The sequence below is a fragment of the Sorex fumeus genome, unplaced genomic scaffold, assembly GCF_029834395.1.
Source record: "Sorex fumeus unplaced genomic scaffold, SorFum_2.1 ptg000029l, whole genome shotgun sequence".
NCBI lineage: Eukaryota > Metazoa > Chordata > Mammalia > Eulipotyphla > Soricidae > Sorex > Sorex fumeus.
Genome location: NW_026606086.1, coordinates 1,921,639 through 1,940,458, shown reverse-complemented (window position 1 = coordinate 1,940,458; position 18,820 = coordinate 1,921,639).

The following is an 18,820-nucleotide window of genomic DNA, read 5'->3' as shown; positions in this document are numbered from 1 at the left end:
ATAACACAGAAGTGTAATGTGTATGAGAACAAGTTTCTTCCTGTTGAGTCCAATGTGATCCATGTTGTAGAGAAACCTGAGGGCCTCCACAATACTGGGAACTCTCTCAGATATTCAGAACATCCTCGTCTTCATCAGGAGTGTGAGTATACAACCCTCAATGGACATCACAACGCATACACTGGAGCGAAAACCTGTGACTGTAAGTTATGTAGAAAATCTTTCCCCCAGAAGTCAGACCACAGTGCACATCAAAGAGAAAAGAAATCCTATGAATGTGAAGACTGTAGAAAAGTTTTCTCCAAGAAGACTTCTCTTGTTATCCATCAGAGGACTCACACAGGAGAGAAACCATATGAGTGTAAGGAATGTCAGAAAACTTTCTATAGGAAGTCAGTCCTCTCTCTTCATCAGCGAATTCACACTGGAGAGAAACCTTACCAGTGTATAGAATGCTCAAAAACTTTCTCGTGGAAGTCGTCCCTCAGTGAACACCTAAGGATCCACACTGGAGAGAAACCCTATGAATGTAAAAAGTGTAGGAAAACTTTTGCCTGGAAGTCAGCACTGCGTGTCCATCAGAGGACACACACAGGAGAGAAACCTTACGAATGTAAACAGTGTCAGAAATCCTTCTGCCAAAAGGTACAACTTGTGGAACATCAGAGAACTCACACCGGAGAGAAACCTTTCGAATGTCAAGAATGCAGAAAAACTTTTAACAAAAAATCTCACCTCACTGTCCATCAGCGAATTCACACACAAGAAAAACCGTACGAATGTAAAGACTGTCTGAAGACTTTCTCCTGGAAGTCGGCCCTCACTGTCCATCAGAGAATACACACAGCAGAGAAACCATATGAATGTAAACAGTGTAGAAAAGCTTTCTCCCAGAAATCACGACTTGTTGTCCATGAGCGAACTCACACTGGTGTGAAACCCTATGAATGCAAAGTATGTTGTAAACGTTTCAACCAAAAGTCAGGCCTAAATGAGCATCAAAGGATCCACACACAAGAGAAACCTTACAAATGCAAAGAATGTGGGAAATTGTTCACTTGGAAGTCTGCCCTCAATGTCCATCAGCGAATTCACACTGGGGAGAAACCCTATGAATGTGATGAGTGTGGGAAAACGTTCTACAAGAAATCAGCCCTCACTGCTCACCAGCGAGTCCACACAGGAGTCAAACCTTATGAATGTCAGGAATGTTGGAAAACTTTCAGTATCAAGTCAGCCCTCACTGTCCATCAGAGAATTCACACGGGCGTGAAACCCTACGAATGTCAAGAATGTAGGAAAGGCTTCTCTCAGAAATCACGTCTCACTGGACATCAGGTAACTCACACAAGAGAAGCTCCATAAAAGGGGAGAAAATAGGTAGATTTCATTTATCACAGAACTCTTAGGAAAGAAACCCTGTGAATAGGACAAAGGTATGAAACCTTAACGAAAACTGTTGCATCTTATAGTCCAGCATGCAAGAAGCTATATACATGTATATAGGAAGTCTTTCAGAAGTTTCTCCTCCACTGTCCATCAGCAATTGAAATGACAAACCTTAGGAATGTAAAATACGCAGAGAATTGTCTAGAAGATGCCAGTCCTCACTTTTTAGCAGGTAACTCGCAAAGAACAGAGAGTATAAATGTGAAAACATGGAAAACACTTGACCTAGCATCACATCTTACTGTACACCTCCAAATTCACAAAGGAGGAAGAATTTAAGAGTCAAGAATGAAGAAAAACCTGTTCTGAGAGCAATTCTTATCATAAATGTGTGGAGGAAGGCTGCAGACTGAATATGTTTAATTTTGGCTTGGCTCTAAGCACTTTCATGCAGTGTACTGCAAATTCCAAAGATTCACAATTTGGAGTATCCTTCCCTGGTCTATATCAATAAAGTTAATTTACTATTGATTTGGCATGCTTTTATATTCACTCAGCCTTTAATAATTTGCTGTTGAATTTTTTTTACATTTCTGGTTTACATAATAAATTCTTATGCTTTTTTAAAAATATTCATTTATTGAATCACTATGGGGAAAGTTACAAAGTTTTCAGGTTTAAGTCTCAGTCATGCAATGATCAAACACCTTTCCCATTACCAGTACTTATTTTTCACCCAAGAACCCAATATAATCCCCCTCCCTCCCCTCCCAATGCCTGTGAGGCAGATGAATTCTACTTAATTCTCTATCTACTTTGATTACATTCATTATTTTGACAGAAGATGCATCATTATTGTTTAGAGTTTACACCCAACAATCAGAACTGCTGAAAAGGCATTGTGAAATATTTTGTTTTCTACAGCTGGTTATGAGAACCATATGATGTCGCACAGCCGCTATTGCAGTGGCACAATTTTGGATTTCTGATATTTTACTTATTAAGCCTGGAGGGATATCTGCCAAGAGCCAGATAATTACGAGATTGGTTTCTGTGGCTCTGGAGCCATGGTTGTGCCAGAGAGCCGCTCGTGGGGGGCAACTCGTGACCTCAGTAGGGCGTGAAGAACGAGCCGGCAACGAGCCCTTCCCATGAGGTTGCAGTTGCCCTGTCACCGCTGGCTCATAACCTGGCTTTCCAAAAAGCTCCGAGGCCAATTCTTATGCTTTTATTTTCTGCCTTGTGTGTTTAGTCTCTTGAATAGTATTTTAATAGATTTTAAGCAATTAATGGGCTGGAGCGATAGCACAGCGGTACGGCATTTGCCTTGCCTGCAGCTGGCCCGGCCGAGCTCGGTTCAATTCTTCTGCCCCTTTTGGAGAGCCTGGCAAGCTACCGAGAGTATCTTGCCCACACGGCAAAGCCTGGCAAGCTACCCATGACTTGATGTATTCGATATGCCAAACACAGTAACAACAAAGTCTCACAGTGGAGATGTTACTTGGTCTGGGACAGTGCTACAGTGCTAAGCAATTAATATGTATAAAAGAAGTGACCTTTTATCTGTATTGTTTTCACACCTGGAAGTGCCCAGGGATCCGTCCTGGCAGTGCTTAGGGACAATGTGGGGTGCTGGGGATTTATAGCAAATGTATTTATAAGGCCCTCCCGTTGATCGTCGATTTGCTCGAGCAGGCCCAGTAACGTCTCCACTGGAGACTTTGTTGTTACTGTGTTTGGCATATCGAATATGTCACGGGGAGCTTGCCAGGCTTTGCTGTGCGGGCTCGATACTCTCAGTAGCTTGCCGGGCTCTCCGAGAGGGGCGGAGGAATCGAACTCGGTTTGGCCATGTTGGCCACTTGTAAGGCGAACGCCCTACCGCTGTGCTATCGCTCTAATGTATGCATATGCAAATGAAAGGGGGTTTTTGTTTGGTCTTGTTTTGCTATTTTTGGTTCACACCCAGTGATGCTCGGGGGTTACTCCTGGCCATGCTCAGGATTGAACCCAGGTCGCTGCGTACAAGACAAACACCCTCCCCACTGTGCTATCACTCCGGTTCATTGAAAGTTATTTTTAATGTTATTTACAGTCCTACCAATATTTCATCACCTAGAGTGGTAGCATCTGTCCTTCGGTCCAGTTTATTGAAATGTTTGGGGGGGTGGGGGGAGGTGTAGAGGAGAATTTGGAATTCCTTGGAAGATGTGTGCTCGTCTCACTCATCAGGTATCTCCACGTTGCTTGTGGACATAGTTCTCTTTTGAGTTGTCAGATGCCACACATCCCAATTTTCTCCAGCATCTTGGCTTTTTCTCTGCTATGATGGTTCTATATCCATGTATCTCCACCCACAAAATCTCATCTCTCTCTCTTTTCCCCTCTTCCTCCTCCCACTCTTCATTAACTCATTATGGTTGTGATTTGGATTGTCCTAATGATCTTTTCATATGTATTCTATGTACATATCTTACTTGTAGAATATCCCTTTCAAGTGCTTTATGTAGTTGGTTTACTTGTACTCTCTCCAGCTCGGCTCACTTTAATATATGTTGGATTATGGTTCCAGCATTTTAGGTGTAACTTTGGTTTGTCCTTCCTCCCCCTCTCCCTCCACCCCACCTCAGGGAGCTTAGCTTTACTGAGTTACACCCACCACAGTGCTCCCAGGCACACGCAATTCCATCAGGGCACTCCCAATATTTTGGTTATCTTTAACGTCTCCTTTGTGTTCTTCTTCCCCTATCTGCTAATTACTAATACTCCCAAATCAGACCATGTAACCTGTAGGTAAAATCTGAGGGCTCTGGGTTTTGTATAAGTGAAATGTTTTTTTCTCTTTCCATTATGTCCTTTGCATAGTTTATTTGGGAGCTATTCGTTTTATAGACACAGGAGGACAGTTAATGCTATGCTTTTGTAACTTGAGAATTAATTGACTCTGAATAATGTTTACTCCTGGGCATTCATTGTATTTACTTAATCCTCAGTTGCCTTTAGTTCCTAACACCCCAAAAGGGGGTCCCTGTAAGGGATATGCATGAACTTAGGGCAAGCCATAAGCTACCCTGGCACTGAAAAGGGTTAGGCTAAGCACCATAAGAAATATAAGTTAAGAGCATGGTCATGGGACAAAGTCTGACATGACTCAAAAAAAATGACTGAATAAGGACCCTGTGGGGTTAGGAAACATAACGTGATCCGAGGACTCTGTAGTCTGGGACATATATGTATGTATGTATATATATATATATATATATATATAGAGAGAGAGAGAGAGAGAGAGAGAGAACCCTTTTTTAAAAAATTTTTATTAGTGAAACACCATGAGGTACAGTTGTAGACTTACAAATTTTTGTGCTTGGGTTTCAGTTATACAATGATCAAGTACCCATCCCTCCACCAGTGCCCGTTTCCCACCACAGTATCCCTCCCACCCCTCCACCCCGCCCCCACCCTGCCTCTATGGCAGGGCATTCCCTTTTGTTCGAGAGAGAGAGACCTTTTAAGCTCAATCTTTTACTGTGTTCATACAAAATGACGAGAAATAATTAAATTTAATATGATTCTTTAAGTGGATTATTAGCAAAGAAAAGGAGGAAGCAATACACCCTTAGATGAAATTCTATCCTTGGGTGGATCTCCTAGTAGAAATCTAGAGTACTGGAGCCCCCAGATCAGATTCTGTCCTTGGGTGGATCTCTTATTAGAACTTCCCCTGAAGGAAGGGCTATCATAAGAACAATCTGTTCGTTGTTTATCATAATGCTCAACAACACATATGTGTAATTGCTACCCCCAACCCTTCATGATTTCTCTAAATTAACACTGTGAGACTTGAATCAACAGCTACTGATGATCAACCAGCCTGTGGCTCCCGTTCCTTCATCTCTTGGCCAACCAGGGGACAGTGGTCAGCCCTGAATGCACCAGGGATCCCCTAAGTCACCACAGGACAGTGACCCCTGGAACAACGACAGTTACTTACAAAGTCATTCATAATAGGTGAATATGAAGAATTTTATTTATGTATTGGAGCACACAATGTCCCAACACCAATCCCACCACTCATGCGGTGGGATTTCAACAGGTTACCTCCATCTCTTCCTTTGACAGGCACATGGCAAATTTATTTCATATTGCTTGCTTCAACAGAACTTCAGGGAATGGCAAATGGAATTATCAGAAAGTAAATCAATAAAAGTCAATTTGTGATGATTTATTGTTATATTAGTTTAATCTGTAAAGAAACTCAAATCATTTAGAACAATATAATCTAATGCCTATTCTTATTTACATAAGATAAATAAGTTTTAAACTCATATAAAATATATTGAATTAAATTTTACTTTGCGCTTGGGCCTCATTGTAATTATGTCTTCTCTCAATAAACTTTTTTAATTATTTGCAAATATATTTTGGAGTTTACAATGGACTAGATAAAACCTACAAATATACAGTCTAATAAGAGTGAGAATAATTTAGGAAATTTAAGGGGGAAATTGAATAGGACTATAATAATATAGTGTTTGGGGCCAGAGTGTATAGCAAGTATACTGCTTGCCTTGCATGCATTGGGTGGCAGATGAATTCCTAGCAACCCGTAGGGTCTCCTGATCCTCACCACGCATGATCTCTGAGCACAGATATAGAAGTTAACCCTGAGCACTGCCAGGTGAAAACTATCATTAGGACCAGAGATATGGCAGGACTGTGGTGCATGCTCTCAGTGTAGAAGTTACAAGGCACTATGAGACGGTCCCTCAGCATTGCGGGTCCTGATTCCTGAACTCTTCTGCCTAGGGTCCAAGACAATGATGTCAGTTTTTTAACTTCCTACTAGCATGATTTGCAAGGGAACTTTGATGTTATATATGAAATGTTCAGGTAGTATTGGTTCTAGTCAGCTTGATTTTGTTGAGTATCTTTGCATGAATGTTCATAAGATACTACTTTTGCATGTGTCCTCAGGGATGTCACAGGCTGGGAGATAGGAAGCAGGACAGAAGCAAAATTTATCATTTTTATTGCTTGTTCTTATTACTCAGTAGTGTCTTACTCTTCGGCACTTTACTTTGCAATGACTCTGGCCACAACTGTAATATCTCTTCAGCAAGTGTTTTGTTATAGAAGCATGGAATATTTTTTGTGGTAACTTGATGACCTCTTCCCATCTGAACTTTCTTTGGACTTCATCCTTTGTTCTCCCTCATCTGTTGGGTGAGGTTGGTGAGGTGACAATTTCACAACCATAGGTCAGTGAAGAAAGCAAGTTTCCTTGAAACAATTAAGAATGAAGATATGCACTACTAGAACATATGACACCAATAACACAAAAATAAAAAAACTCTTGAATAGCATTTCAACAAGGAAGATACCATCAACCCACAGGAGACATACATATTTAGATATTAGGAAAATCCAAGTCACAAGAATAATGTGTATACTTCATAAGAAGATGGAGAATTTGCAAGCCTCAATGCTGTAGGAAATGTTTAATGTGCAACTCCAGAAATATTTCAATTACCAGTTAACTAGGCATTGGTACTTCTAGATTTATACTCAAAGATTTGAGTAGAACTACTGGTGATGAGTGTTGTTTTTTGGAATTATGTTACATGGAAACCATCGTTAACACTATTGTAAATCACAGAAAGTCAATAGCACTGTAGCACTGTCCTCCCGTTGTTCATCGATTTGCTCAAGCAGGCACCAGTAACGTCTTCATTGTGAGACTTGTTACTGTTTTTGGCATATCGAATACGTCACGGGAAGCTTGCCAGGCTCTGCCATGCAGGCGGGATATTCTTGGTAGCTTGCCATGCCCTCCAAGAGGGATGGAGGAATTGAACCCAGGTCAGCCACATACAAGGCAAACACTCTACCCTCTGTGCTATCACTCCAGCCCACAGAAAGTCTATAAAAAAAAGGGGGAAGCATCAAGTCTATTAAACTACTCCAGCATACAAAACCCTCAAAAATTTAAAGTGAACAGGGGCCAGAGAAATAGTATGGCAAGTAGGGTGCTTGTCTTGCATGTGGCCATTTCAGATTTAATCTCTGGCATCCCATATGGCTCCCTGAGGGTCACTAGGAGTAATTTCTGAGTGCAGAGCCAGGAGTAACTCCTGAGCATCGCCAGTTGTAGCCCCCTCAAAATTTGAAGTGGATATATTACTCAAATTCATTGTCCTCCAAATCCCCCCATGAACAGCTCTGGGGAGATCCCAAGCACCTAGCCAGGAAGAAAAAATAATTACACACTAACAGTAAGCATTTAAAAAGTAAAATTAGGCAATTATTACAATAGCAAAAAATGTATTGAGAAATAAAAATGGCAAAAATGTTGTCAATTTGGATATGTAAAGCTACATCACTGGCCCATAGAGTCCAGGGGTTCAGATGTTTGCATTTCATATGGTCAGCTCTGGGTCTATCCTTGGCGCCATATATGGTCTCTGGAGTACTGTCAGGAGTGATCTCACTCATATGTAGGATATAAAGAAACACAGTAAAAGAGATAAAGAAAAACACTCTGGGGGTTGGAGCGATAGCACAGCGTGTAGGGTGTTTTCCTTGCACGCGGCCAACCTGGGTTTGATTCTCAGTATCCCACATGGTCCCCTGAGCACCGTCAGGAGTAATTTCTGATTGCAGAGCCAGGAGTAACCCCTGTGCATCCCCGGGTGTGACCCAAAAAGAAAAACACTCTGTAATTCACAGTGATTTCATTTCTTAAAAGTTTTTTCTTAGTTGAGTGTTCCTTGAACACAGAGCCAGGAGTAATTCCTGAGCACAGCCAGGGTTACTTACCCAACCCCAGTAAATCAGTGACTAGGACATTTGCCTTGCACATGGCCAACCAGGGTTCACTTTGCATGCGGTCAACCCAGGTTCAATCCCCAGCATCCCATATGGTCCCCTAAATACAGAGCCAGCAGTAATCCCTGAGCACTAGCAACTGTGACCAAAAAACACAAACCAAAAAAATTAATTAATGAGAACTAATATCTTTGGGTCTTGGGAGAGATTGGGTCACACCCAGCCATGCTCAGGGATTACTCCTGGCTCTGCACTTCAGAATTACCCCCATGGCGCTCAGGTGACAATATGGGATGCTGGAAATTGAATCCAGGTCGGCTGCATGTAAGGCAAGTGCCCTGCCTGATGTACTGTTGCTCAGGCCCCTCCATCACTCAGGCCCCTCCAAGCATCTTTTTTTTTAATGTAGGTAGGGGTAGCACTGTTGTCCCTTTGTTCATCGATTTGCTTGAGGAGGCACAAGTAACGTCTTCATTGTGAGACTTGTTACTGTTTTTGGCATATTGAATACACCACGGGGAGCTTGGCAGACTGCCGTGCAGGCAGGGAATACTCTCGGTAGCTTGTCCGGCTTTCCAAGAGGGACGGAAGAATAGAACCCGGATCAGCAGTGTACAAGGAAAACGCCCTACCCGCTGTGCTATCGCTCCAGCTACTTATTCAGCCATTGATTAAGCTGATTGAATTGGGCATGAACTCCACATTACTTTTTTTTTTAATTGAATCACCGTGAGACACAGTTACAAAGCTTTCATGTTTGAGAGATTCAGGCATACAACGATCGAACACCCATCCCTCCACTGGTGCACACTTTCCACCACCAGTGTACCCAGTATACCCCCTCCCCCATCCCTGTCCTCCCCCTGCCTCCATGGCAGGCAATTTTCCCAATACTCTCTCTCTACTTTTGGGCATTATGTTTTGCTCAAATTTTCCCACCACCATTCAAGCATGCCTGCCAGGGGCAGATGCTAGATCATTTACTGTCCATTGCTCATTTTGAATATCATGGGTGCTGTGGCCGCACGCTTCTGGAATCCTAGTTGTAAATGGTTAGGTTCCAGAAACATTTCTGTAGGGCACTAGTCCATTTTGGGATTTAATTGGGTGTCTCTGGACCAGGGCTATTGGTGTGCTAAGATGGCCCCCAGAGGCACATTGTGGGGGTGACAGCCAGGCCAACGAGCAGGTGGAGAGCTGGAGAGGGACAGCCTGGCACTTCTGCTGCCATGCTGCATGGAGATTTAATCCTGGAACCCACACACCTGGGCTTTGCTTATGGAAGTTCTTGGTTACTTGGATTCCGTCTGGAGCAGGTGAGGAGAGTGCACCTGCTCCACCTGGGGTGCCCTGGTGAAACTGGCTCGGTATGGGGCCCGGAGAGATCTCCGGCTCTGTGACGTCTTCTGGGATTCATTGCTGTGTCTCTGGCTTTTGATCTCTTTCGAGATTTATCTATGGGTCTCTGAAGTAAGGCCAGTAATAGAGTTCACAGGGTGGTGCAGGTGTTGGTTCGTGGGGGTGACTGCCAGTGCTTCCATATGTATTGGGAAGGGGGGGTGGTAGCCCACCCCAACTCTTTGAAAGCCTAGAGATTTGGGTCACAAAACCTGCATACCCAAATTTTCAGCAGATTGTATCTTGGTGAGGTCCGTCCTGAGACGGTGGAGTCAGGCCGGGGTATGACAGCGATTTTGGATTATGGAAGCAAATGACTGCTGGGAGCTCCACCTGGGTGGGTACAGGCCAACCTGCCCCCCTCTGATTTACCCCAGTCTGTTCAGTCATGCGCAGGTCCGAGATTAACTGGCTTTTGATCTGTTTCGAGATTTATCTATGGTTCTCTGAAATAAGGTCAATAAATGAGCTTGTATAGCTGAGTCAGAAGTAGTTTGTGGGTGTGGCTCCCACATACCTAACTTTTGGCCATTTAATTTCTTGGTAAACTTGGTCCCAAGTTGTTGGGGTCCGGCCAAAGGCACAGTGGCAATTTTGGAATGTCAGGAAGCCTGAAAGCACCATCAGGCTGCTGATACACTCACCCCCATAGGTGCAGGTTGACCTGTTGGTGGCATCATTCCCCTCCAAACATCTTTTTAATAAAAGCTAAGAGTTTCTTTCAAGAATTTAGCTTCCAGGGAACTGCAGCACAGACGCAGGGGTGGAGCGGGGATGGCTCTCAGACTGAACTTTGAAAGCAATGGTACAGAAACTCTATAATTTTGTGGGAATGAATGAATGTCCATTTTTTAATAAGGCACTTTTCAAGACCAGCCTGGTGCCTGAACTGCTGAGGCACCCCGGGTTTCCACCATGAACGCCCGGCTTGCACCCTGTGCAACCCCCAGAGACTCTCAGACATCCCAGAAGCCACACCAAGACTAAAGCCCACCGCTGCTCCCAGGGCTCAGCGGTAGGGCGACCCTCTGCCGTTTCTTCCCCAGAACAGTCCACAAAGCCCACAGAACGTTATGGAGGAAAACTTCCCTGAGCGCCAGCTGTCTGAGACCCAGGACGGGTCTGGTCATGTGCCCTGGTCAGGCTCTGCTGGACCGGAGGTTGCAGCCTGCCCAGAGTGCCTGGGTCACAAACAGTAGCAGACCTGGCCCCAATCCTGGTCAGTGCTGCGGTCGCTGCCGTCAGTGCTGGACCCGTGGGTGAGTGCATCGGCAGCCTGATGGTGCCTTCAGACTTCCTGGCACCCCTAAATCACCACTGTGCCTCTGGCCCAACTCCAACAATTCAGGGCCACGGTTCCCAAAAAATTAAATGGCCAAAAGTTAGCTATATGGGAGCGATGCCCACTTCCGGCTCAGCCATTCATGCTAATTTATTGGCCTTCCTTCAGAGACTTGTAAAAAAATCTCAAAAAAGATGGAAAGCCACAGTTCATTCTGGGCAAGATTAGCTTCAGACTGGGGTAGACTGGAGTGGGGCGGGTCAGCCTGGTGCTGTCCAAACAGAGACCCTGGCAGCCACTTGCTCCCACAATCCAAAATTGCTACCATGCACCTCCCTCCCACCCCCACCAGACTCCACCATCTTCACTGAGATCGTAACCTGCTGAAAATTTGGGTGTGTGGGTTTTGTGACTGAAATCTACAGGCTTTCTTGGGGTTGGGATGGGCCACTTCCCCCAACTTCCCTGTACTTCTGGAAGCCTTAGTGGTCATGTCCACACCCCAAAGCCGCCACTGAGAGTGAAAAAAGCTACTCCAGATGTGCCTTCTGGGTAAAAATACTGAACACCTCGAACAAACACAATGACCTCTTAGTACCTGTATTACAAACCAGAGAGAGAGAGAGAGAGAGAAGAAATGTGCCTGTCATAGAGGCAAGTGGGAAGGGGTCTAAGGGGGGGGGGGAGGGAAACTGGAGACATTGGTAGTAGGAAATGTACACTGGTGGAGGGATGAATGTTGGAACACTGTATGACCCAATCATGAATCGCTTTATGATGGTCTATATCACAGTGATTCAATAAAAACATATTTAAAAATTTTAAAAGGAATTTAGCTTAGTTATTCCAAGATACTGCTTTCTGACCTTCATGACTGTGATCAAAGAAGCTTCCAGAGGGACTGGAGCTATAGCACGGTGGGTAGGACGTTTGCCTTGCACGTGACCAACCCGGGTTCGATTCCCAGTATCCCATATGTTCCCCTGAGCACCACCAGGGGTAATTCCTGAGTGCAAAGCCAGGAGTAACCCCTGTGCATCGCTGGGTGTGACCCAAAAAGAAAAAAAAAAAGAAACTTCCAGAACCTGGAATGAACATTAGTTCTTCCCCAAAGAACATGGCCAAGATAGCATTGTTTGTAGGTATACATGCATATATGGGATCCTAAAGTGAGAAGAACAGGAATTGTAACCAGAGTTTCTGTCCAGGACACAGAGGTTCCTGTTTTTGTGGTCGGGATATACCTACATCAGTTTTGAAATAAAGAGCTGTCAGATAAAAGAGCTACAACATGGAAGGCCTCTGGGCTCTATGCTAATCTTTCTTCTTTATTTGAATCACAGTGAGATACACAGTTACAAAATTGTTCATGATTGGGTTTCAGTTATATAGTATTAACATCCATCCCTCCTTCAACCAGTATACATTTCCAACCCCAATATTCCCTCTCCCCTGCCTGCCTGCCTCTACAGCTCTCTCTTTCTTTCTCTCTCTCTCTCTCTCTCTCTCTCTCTTTCTCTCTCTCTCTGCTAATCTTATATACCATGCCATCCATAAGAAGCCAGAGAGGACTGGTATCCACAAATCAGTGTCCAAGTCTATATCAGGACCAGAGTGATAGTACAGTAGATAGACAGTACACTTGCCTTATACATGGCCAACCCGGGTTCAATCCCTGGGACCTCATATGGTCCCCCAAATCCTGTCAGTAGTGATCCCTGAATGTGACCCAAAATCAAAATACAAAACAATACCCAAAAAAAACAGCAGTCCAGAGCTACCGGGCATAAATTCTGGACACTGAGCACTGGGGTCATCTCAAGGAGGGTAATAAAATGGTAGTGAGAGGGGTTGGTGTGGTAGTACAGAAGGTAGGGCACTTGTCTTGTACATGGTTAACCCAGGTTGGATCCCCAGCACCCAGTGTGATCCCCTGCGCCCTGCCAGGGCTGGAGAGAGTAGGGTGCTTGCCTCGCATGCAGCCGGCCTGAGTCCTATCCACGCATCCCACAGGGTGCCACCCGGCATTGCTGGGTGTGGACCAAAAACCTCTGCTGATTTGTTTCTCTTCTTTGGGAGGTACTGGCGACCTGTCTCTTTTATTCCTCCCTGAGCGGGGAGATTCCATTAGCAGGGCAGAAATGAGAGTTTGGGGGGCTGGAGGGGTTCTACAGTAGGCAGGACTTTTGGCTTGCAAGAGGTTGACTCGGGTTCGATCTCCCCTCCCCCAGCCCCCCTTCCAGGTGTGATCCCTGAGCACCTCCTGATATGCCCCCCCCAAAAAAAGGTAAGAAAATAAAAAAGAAGAGAAGAGAAAAGACGAAAGAATAGAAAAGGACTTTAAGACGGGCTGCACTCCAGTAAATGCCTGGTAGGGTCTGTCTGCATGCCTCCTTTTGGCCACCAAGTGGCGCCAGAGGTCTGTTCGCTGCTCCACTGACTCCGCGTCGCAGGTCCAGGCCCCGGACCCCCGGCCAGGCTACTAAGGTCTCCCTCTAGCCCCTTCGCCTTCTCCCTGGATGGCTGCGTTACCATTTCACTGAACAGGAACTGTGGATTCTGGCCGGGGAGACTCCAGTGAGCCCTGAAGTCTCCCCCAGAGCCCCTGATCTAGCTGCTGCCAGAGGTGAACCAGTCTCTTCCTCCTGTGTCCTTTCTCCCTGGCCCTGGAAACACCCCTGAGTCCTGGTTTGCGAGGTAGCTTCATATTTCCACAGCCAGGAACACCGGGTCAACCCTAACCCTTTACCTCCTGCAATGGACCGATCTTCTGTTTGGCCACTTCTACTCACCCCACTTGGCCATAATTTATAAAATCTGAATCTTTCCCTCTAACTCAATCACCAGAAATGAGTCGGTCCATTGGTAGGGCACCCCAACACCTGATCTCTGCCTCCGGGTGCCCAGAATAGATCCACCATTCCGGATCCAAGCCAAATCTTGGGTAACATCCATCCCTCTGACTCATCCTTATGGCATATCCTTATGGCATATGAAAATTTGGTCTGATTATGATCCACAAAAGGATTTGAAAAAGAAATGTCTCTTACTGGGGCTGGAGCAATAGTACAGTGGGTAAGGAAGAGATAGTACAGGGGGTGGGCGCTTACCCTGCACACTGCCAGGAGTAATTCTTGATGCAGAGTCAGGAGTAAGCCCAGAATATTGCCAGTTTTTTTAAAGGGAAGGAAAGAAGAAAAGAAAGAAAGAAAGAAAGAAAGAAAGAAAGAAAGAAAGAAAGAAAGAAAAAGAGAGAGAAAGAGAAAAAGAAAGAGAAAAAAGAGAAAGAAACAGAGAGAGGGAGAAAGAGAAAGAAAGAGGAAGAAAGAGAGAAAGAGGAAGGAAGGAAGGAAGGAAGGAAGGAAGGAAGGAAGGAAGAAGGAAGGAAGGAAGGTCTTTGTATTCCTTCAATGAGTCTTGACAGCTGTAGAAACTCCCCAACCAGCCAAGCAATGGGCCTCTTGCCTATAATTTCATCTTCCAACTCAATCTTTAGTGCCAGAAACTAGAAAATTGGACGGAAATCCCATACATCCAAGACAGAACTCTGTGTCAATCTGTCATGTGTGCTAAAGTCACTTCTCAACCCTCTCTCCTGCAGATTCCCTGGTCCCCACCACCCCAGACATCTGCCTTCTAAACCCACCAAACCGCTTATCTCTCCCTCACCCCAGTTCTGGGGTGACTCCCACCCCAATCCCTGGCTCCTTCCCCTCCCTCTCTGCTCAAAACAATTCTCTCCCCCAGAAGAGAGACCAGTCATATCTGCATGAAAGAAGGCCTTGAAAGTCAACAATTTTTTTTTCTTTTTTGTGTCACACCCAGTGATGCACAGGGGTTACTCCTGGCTCTGCACTCAGGAATTACTCCTGGCGGTGCTCGAGGGACTATTTTTTTTTTCCTTTTTGGGTCACACCCAGCCAATGCTCAGGGGTTACTCCTGGCTTTGCACTCAGGAATCACTCCTGGTGGTGCTTGGGGGACCATATGGGATGCTGGGAATTGAACCCTGGTCTGGTCGGCCTCGCTGTGAGCAAGGCAAACACCCTACCCGCTGTGCTATTGCTCCAGCCCCTCGGGGGACTATTTGGGATGCCAAATAGATTGAACTCCGGTCAGTTGTCTACATGCAAAGCAAACGCCCTACCTGCTCTTTCTTTGCTTTCATTTGTAAATAAGACAAAATAAGATGACGCGTTTCTGGGGCTCTGTCCACAAGCCAGAGGATTTTATTCTGCATTTAGGCACTGACCTGTGACACCCATCTGCTCACCCCACTAATTAGCAGCACCGTCTAATTAGGTGCTTCTATATTCTCTATTCTCTTTTTCTACAAAATCCGTTTCTTGCTCTGCATTTCCCACAACAAAGCTCTTTCCCAAGCCCAGTCTCATATCAACCAAGAGTGCAGCATTATGCTGATCTTGGGAGCCAGAAATTTCTGAGTGAGTCAGCTGACTTACTTAGAACTGTCCCTGAGTTCCACCTCACAGCCCCCCCAGCCAGCTGGCTCTCAATCCACTGGTAAAGCCAGATAAACAGCTAGATTAAATTCAGCAATTATATGTTTGTATGTTTTATGTCCGGCAAGCTAGAAGGGTATCCAGCCCGCACGGCAGAGCCTGGCAAGCCACCCATGATGTACCAAATATGCCAACAACAGTAGCTAAAATGGGTCTCATTTCCCTAACCCTGAAGGAGTCTCCAGCTGAGTTGGGAAGAACAAGAGGGCTTGTACAGAGCAGACGGCACGCAAATCAATGGGTGGGAAGGTGCCCCGCAAGCAGCTGGCCACCAAGGTGGCCCACAAGAGCATGCCAGCCACAAACATTGTGAAGAAGCCGCACCGGTACTGGCGACACCAGGGTGCCGCGTGAGATCTGCCAGCTGCCATTCCAGTGGCTGGTGCATGAGATCATATAGGACTTCAAGACCGACCTACGTTCCCAGAGCTCAGCCGTCATGGCCTTGCAGGAGGCGTGCGAGGCCTACCTGGTGGGACTCTTCGAGGATGCCAACCTCTGCTCATTCCCACCAAGTGCGTCACCATTATGCCCAAGGACATCCAGCTGGCGTGCCACATCTGCGGAGAGAGAGCATAAAGTTTACGTCGCTAAAATCTTAAGGCTGGGACAAATGGAGATGCTACTGGTGCCCGCTGGAGTAATCGATGATTAACGGGATGACAGTGACAGTAACATTCTATGTCCATCATTTGTTGTAGGTTGTAAATGAGTTACAAGCATCTAGGCTGTGTCTAGTTGTTTTTAGTTTGGGGGCCACACCCAAGATGCTCAGGGGTACCCCAGTCCTGGCTCTGTCTATTTTAAAAAGAATAATTTCTGGGGCCTTAGTGATAGTACAGTGGATAAGGTGCTTGCCTTGCACAAAGCTGACCCTGGCATCCCGTATGTTCCCTTGGGCACCACCAGGAGTGATAACTGAGTACAGAGCCAGGAGTCACCTCTGAGCATCGCCAGCTGTGGCCCCCAAACAGTAACAACAGCAAAAAGCACTATTCCTAATCAAAGAACTACAAAAATTTTCCTGGACATTTAGAATTCTCTTGAGTTAAAGACAGATCTAAATAAATAAATGAAATGGCCTGAATGGAATCTAGGAACTGCAAAAGTAAGATAAGAGAGGGGCCAGATAGGACAGTGGGTAAGGCCTGACCGGGGTTTGATCCCTGGTACCCCAGATGGTACCCTGAGCACTGCCAAAAGCACTGCCAAAATTTCCTGGGTCACAAAGCCAAAAGTAATCCATGAACATTGCCAGGTGTGACCCACAAACAAACAAAAAGTAATACTAAGAGAGATGAGACCTATCTTTCGTGGCTTCATAAAAGAAAAATCATGAGATTGAATTAAACAATTGTTTTTAGTTTGTTTGTTATGTTTTATATTGGGGCCACACCCAGTAATGCTCTGGGTCACTCTTGGCTCTGCACTCAGAAATTCCTCGTGATGGTGCTCAGAGGACTCTGTGGGATGCTGCGTGCAAGCCAAGTGCCTTAGCTGCTGTGCTATCTCTCCAGCCCCTTAACTGTTTTCTTTTTCACCAAATATAATGCTGAAAAATTCTATGCCGAACATTTATCATCTCTATAGCCAGATTTTTATGTGCCTTAATACCCACAAGTCTCCTCTCCTTGACTCTGAGTATTTTCAATTCACTGGGAGAGAAAACAGCTTATCTTCTGTGTTGGAATCTTCTGTGTTTTTGCTTCGCAGCCACACAGGCATTGTTCTGGGGTTACTCCCGGCCCCACAGTCAGGAATTACTCCTGGCAGGGGCTTGGGGAGCCATATGGAATGTGGGGGATCAAACGTAGAGTGGCTGCATGCAAGGCATGTGCCCTGCACCCTGCATGCTGTGCTTCTATTACTCGGCCTCCTTCGCCTGCGTATTTTTGTAGTCATCTCAGCGCAAGACTCATATAACTAGAAGTCTTTTTTGGTTTTGTGTTTTTGTTTTGGGGCCACACCCAGTGGTGCTCAGGGCTTAGTCCTGACTCTGTGCTCAGAGATCACTCAGGAGACCATATGAGTAATTTCTGAGTGCAGAGTCAGGAGTAATCCCTGAGCATCACAGGGTGTCACCTCCCCCCAAACCAAGATAAATTTAAAACACAGGGGTTCTAGCCCACTGAGCCATTTCTCTGTCTTGAGAGTAGCATATTGTTTCCCAACAGCGGGATGTGGAAGGGACGGGGTGCCACTCCCAGCAGTGTGTAGGGCTTATTCCTGGTTCTGTGCTCGGTGGTCATGCCTGACTGTGCTCAAGGGACCCTGTGTGTTGACAGGTATTGAACCAGGGTCGGCTGATTGCAAAACAATTACCTTAATACCTATACTCTCTGTCACTGTGAATACTGACATATTTTCTTATTTGTTATTTATTTTGGTGTATGAGCCACACCCAGCAGTGTTCAGGATTTATCCTTGGCTCTCAGGGAATACTCTTGTCTTACATGAGCCGGACCCAGTTTTGATCCCTAGGACCCTATATGGTCCCTCAAGCACCACCAGGAGTGATTCCTGACTACAGAGCATTGTACAGAGTAACCCCTGAGTATTGTTCGCTGTGACCAAAACACTAAAAAAATAATAAAATGATACCTACTTCCCAGCACGTTCTTCCTTAGGTTAGACCCACTGAACCCAGTGCCGCTTACATTATTGCTCTTTTGAGTTTGATTTATCATTTCAAAACTATCTTACACTTCTCTGAGAGAATGAAACTAAAACTCTATAATGTGCTTGGCAAGTAGACAGACCGAGATGGCATGGGGGTTAAGGTGGGGAAGGAATATGGGAACACTGGTGGAGGGAAGTTGGCACTGGTGGTGAAGATTGGCCTTAAAATATTATATGTCTAAAATTCAACTATCAATAACTTTGTAAATCACACTTCTTTAATGAAATAAATAAAGCTTTCCTTCTGGGCCAGAGTGATAGTACAGTGGACAGGGTATTTGACTTGCATGTGGCTGACCTGGGTTCGATCCCTAATACCACATATAGTCCTCCAAGCACTCCCTAAGCACTGAGCTGGGATTAAGTCCTGAGAACCACTTCCCCCTCCCCACCCCGAAAAACAAAACAAAAAAACAAAAACACACAACCTTTTTATTCTGGGTCAAGATGAATGCAACCCAGAACACACATTCACACATTTCCTGGTGAACCTTAGGGAATGTTTCCGTTGCAGTTCATTAGAAAAGGGCTGAGAAAAAGCAAAAGCCCAACTTGGTTTTGCAGTGATACAGGTATCAAATTTACAACTGGCTACTGAGTTCATTTCTAAGCAAAAGCAAACAAAACACAGATAACCACTGGCCAATTTTTCCAGATTAGTGGGTTTTCTCAACACTTTCACTTAAAAATCATATAATCATTTTTCATTCTGGAGCCGCAGCCG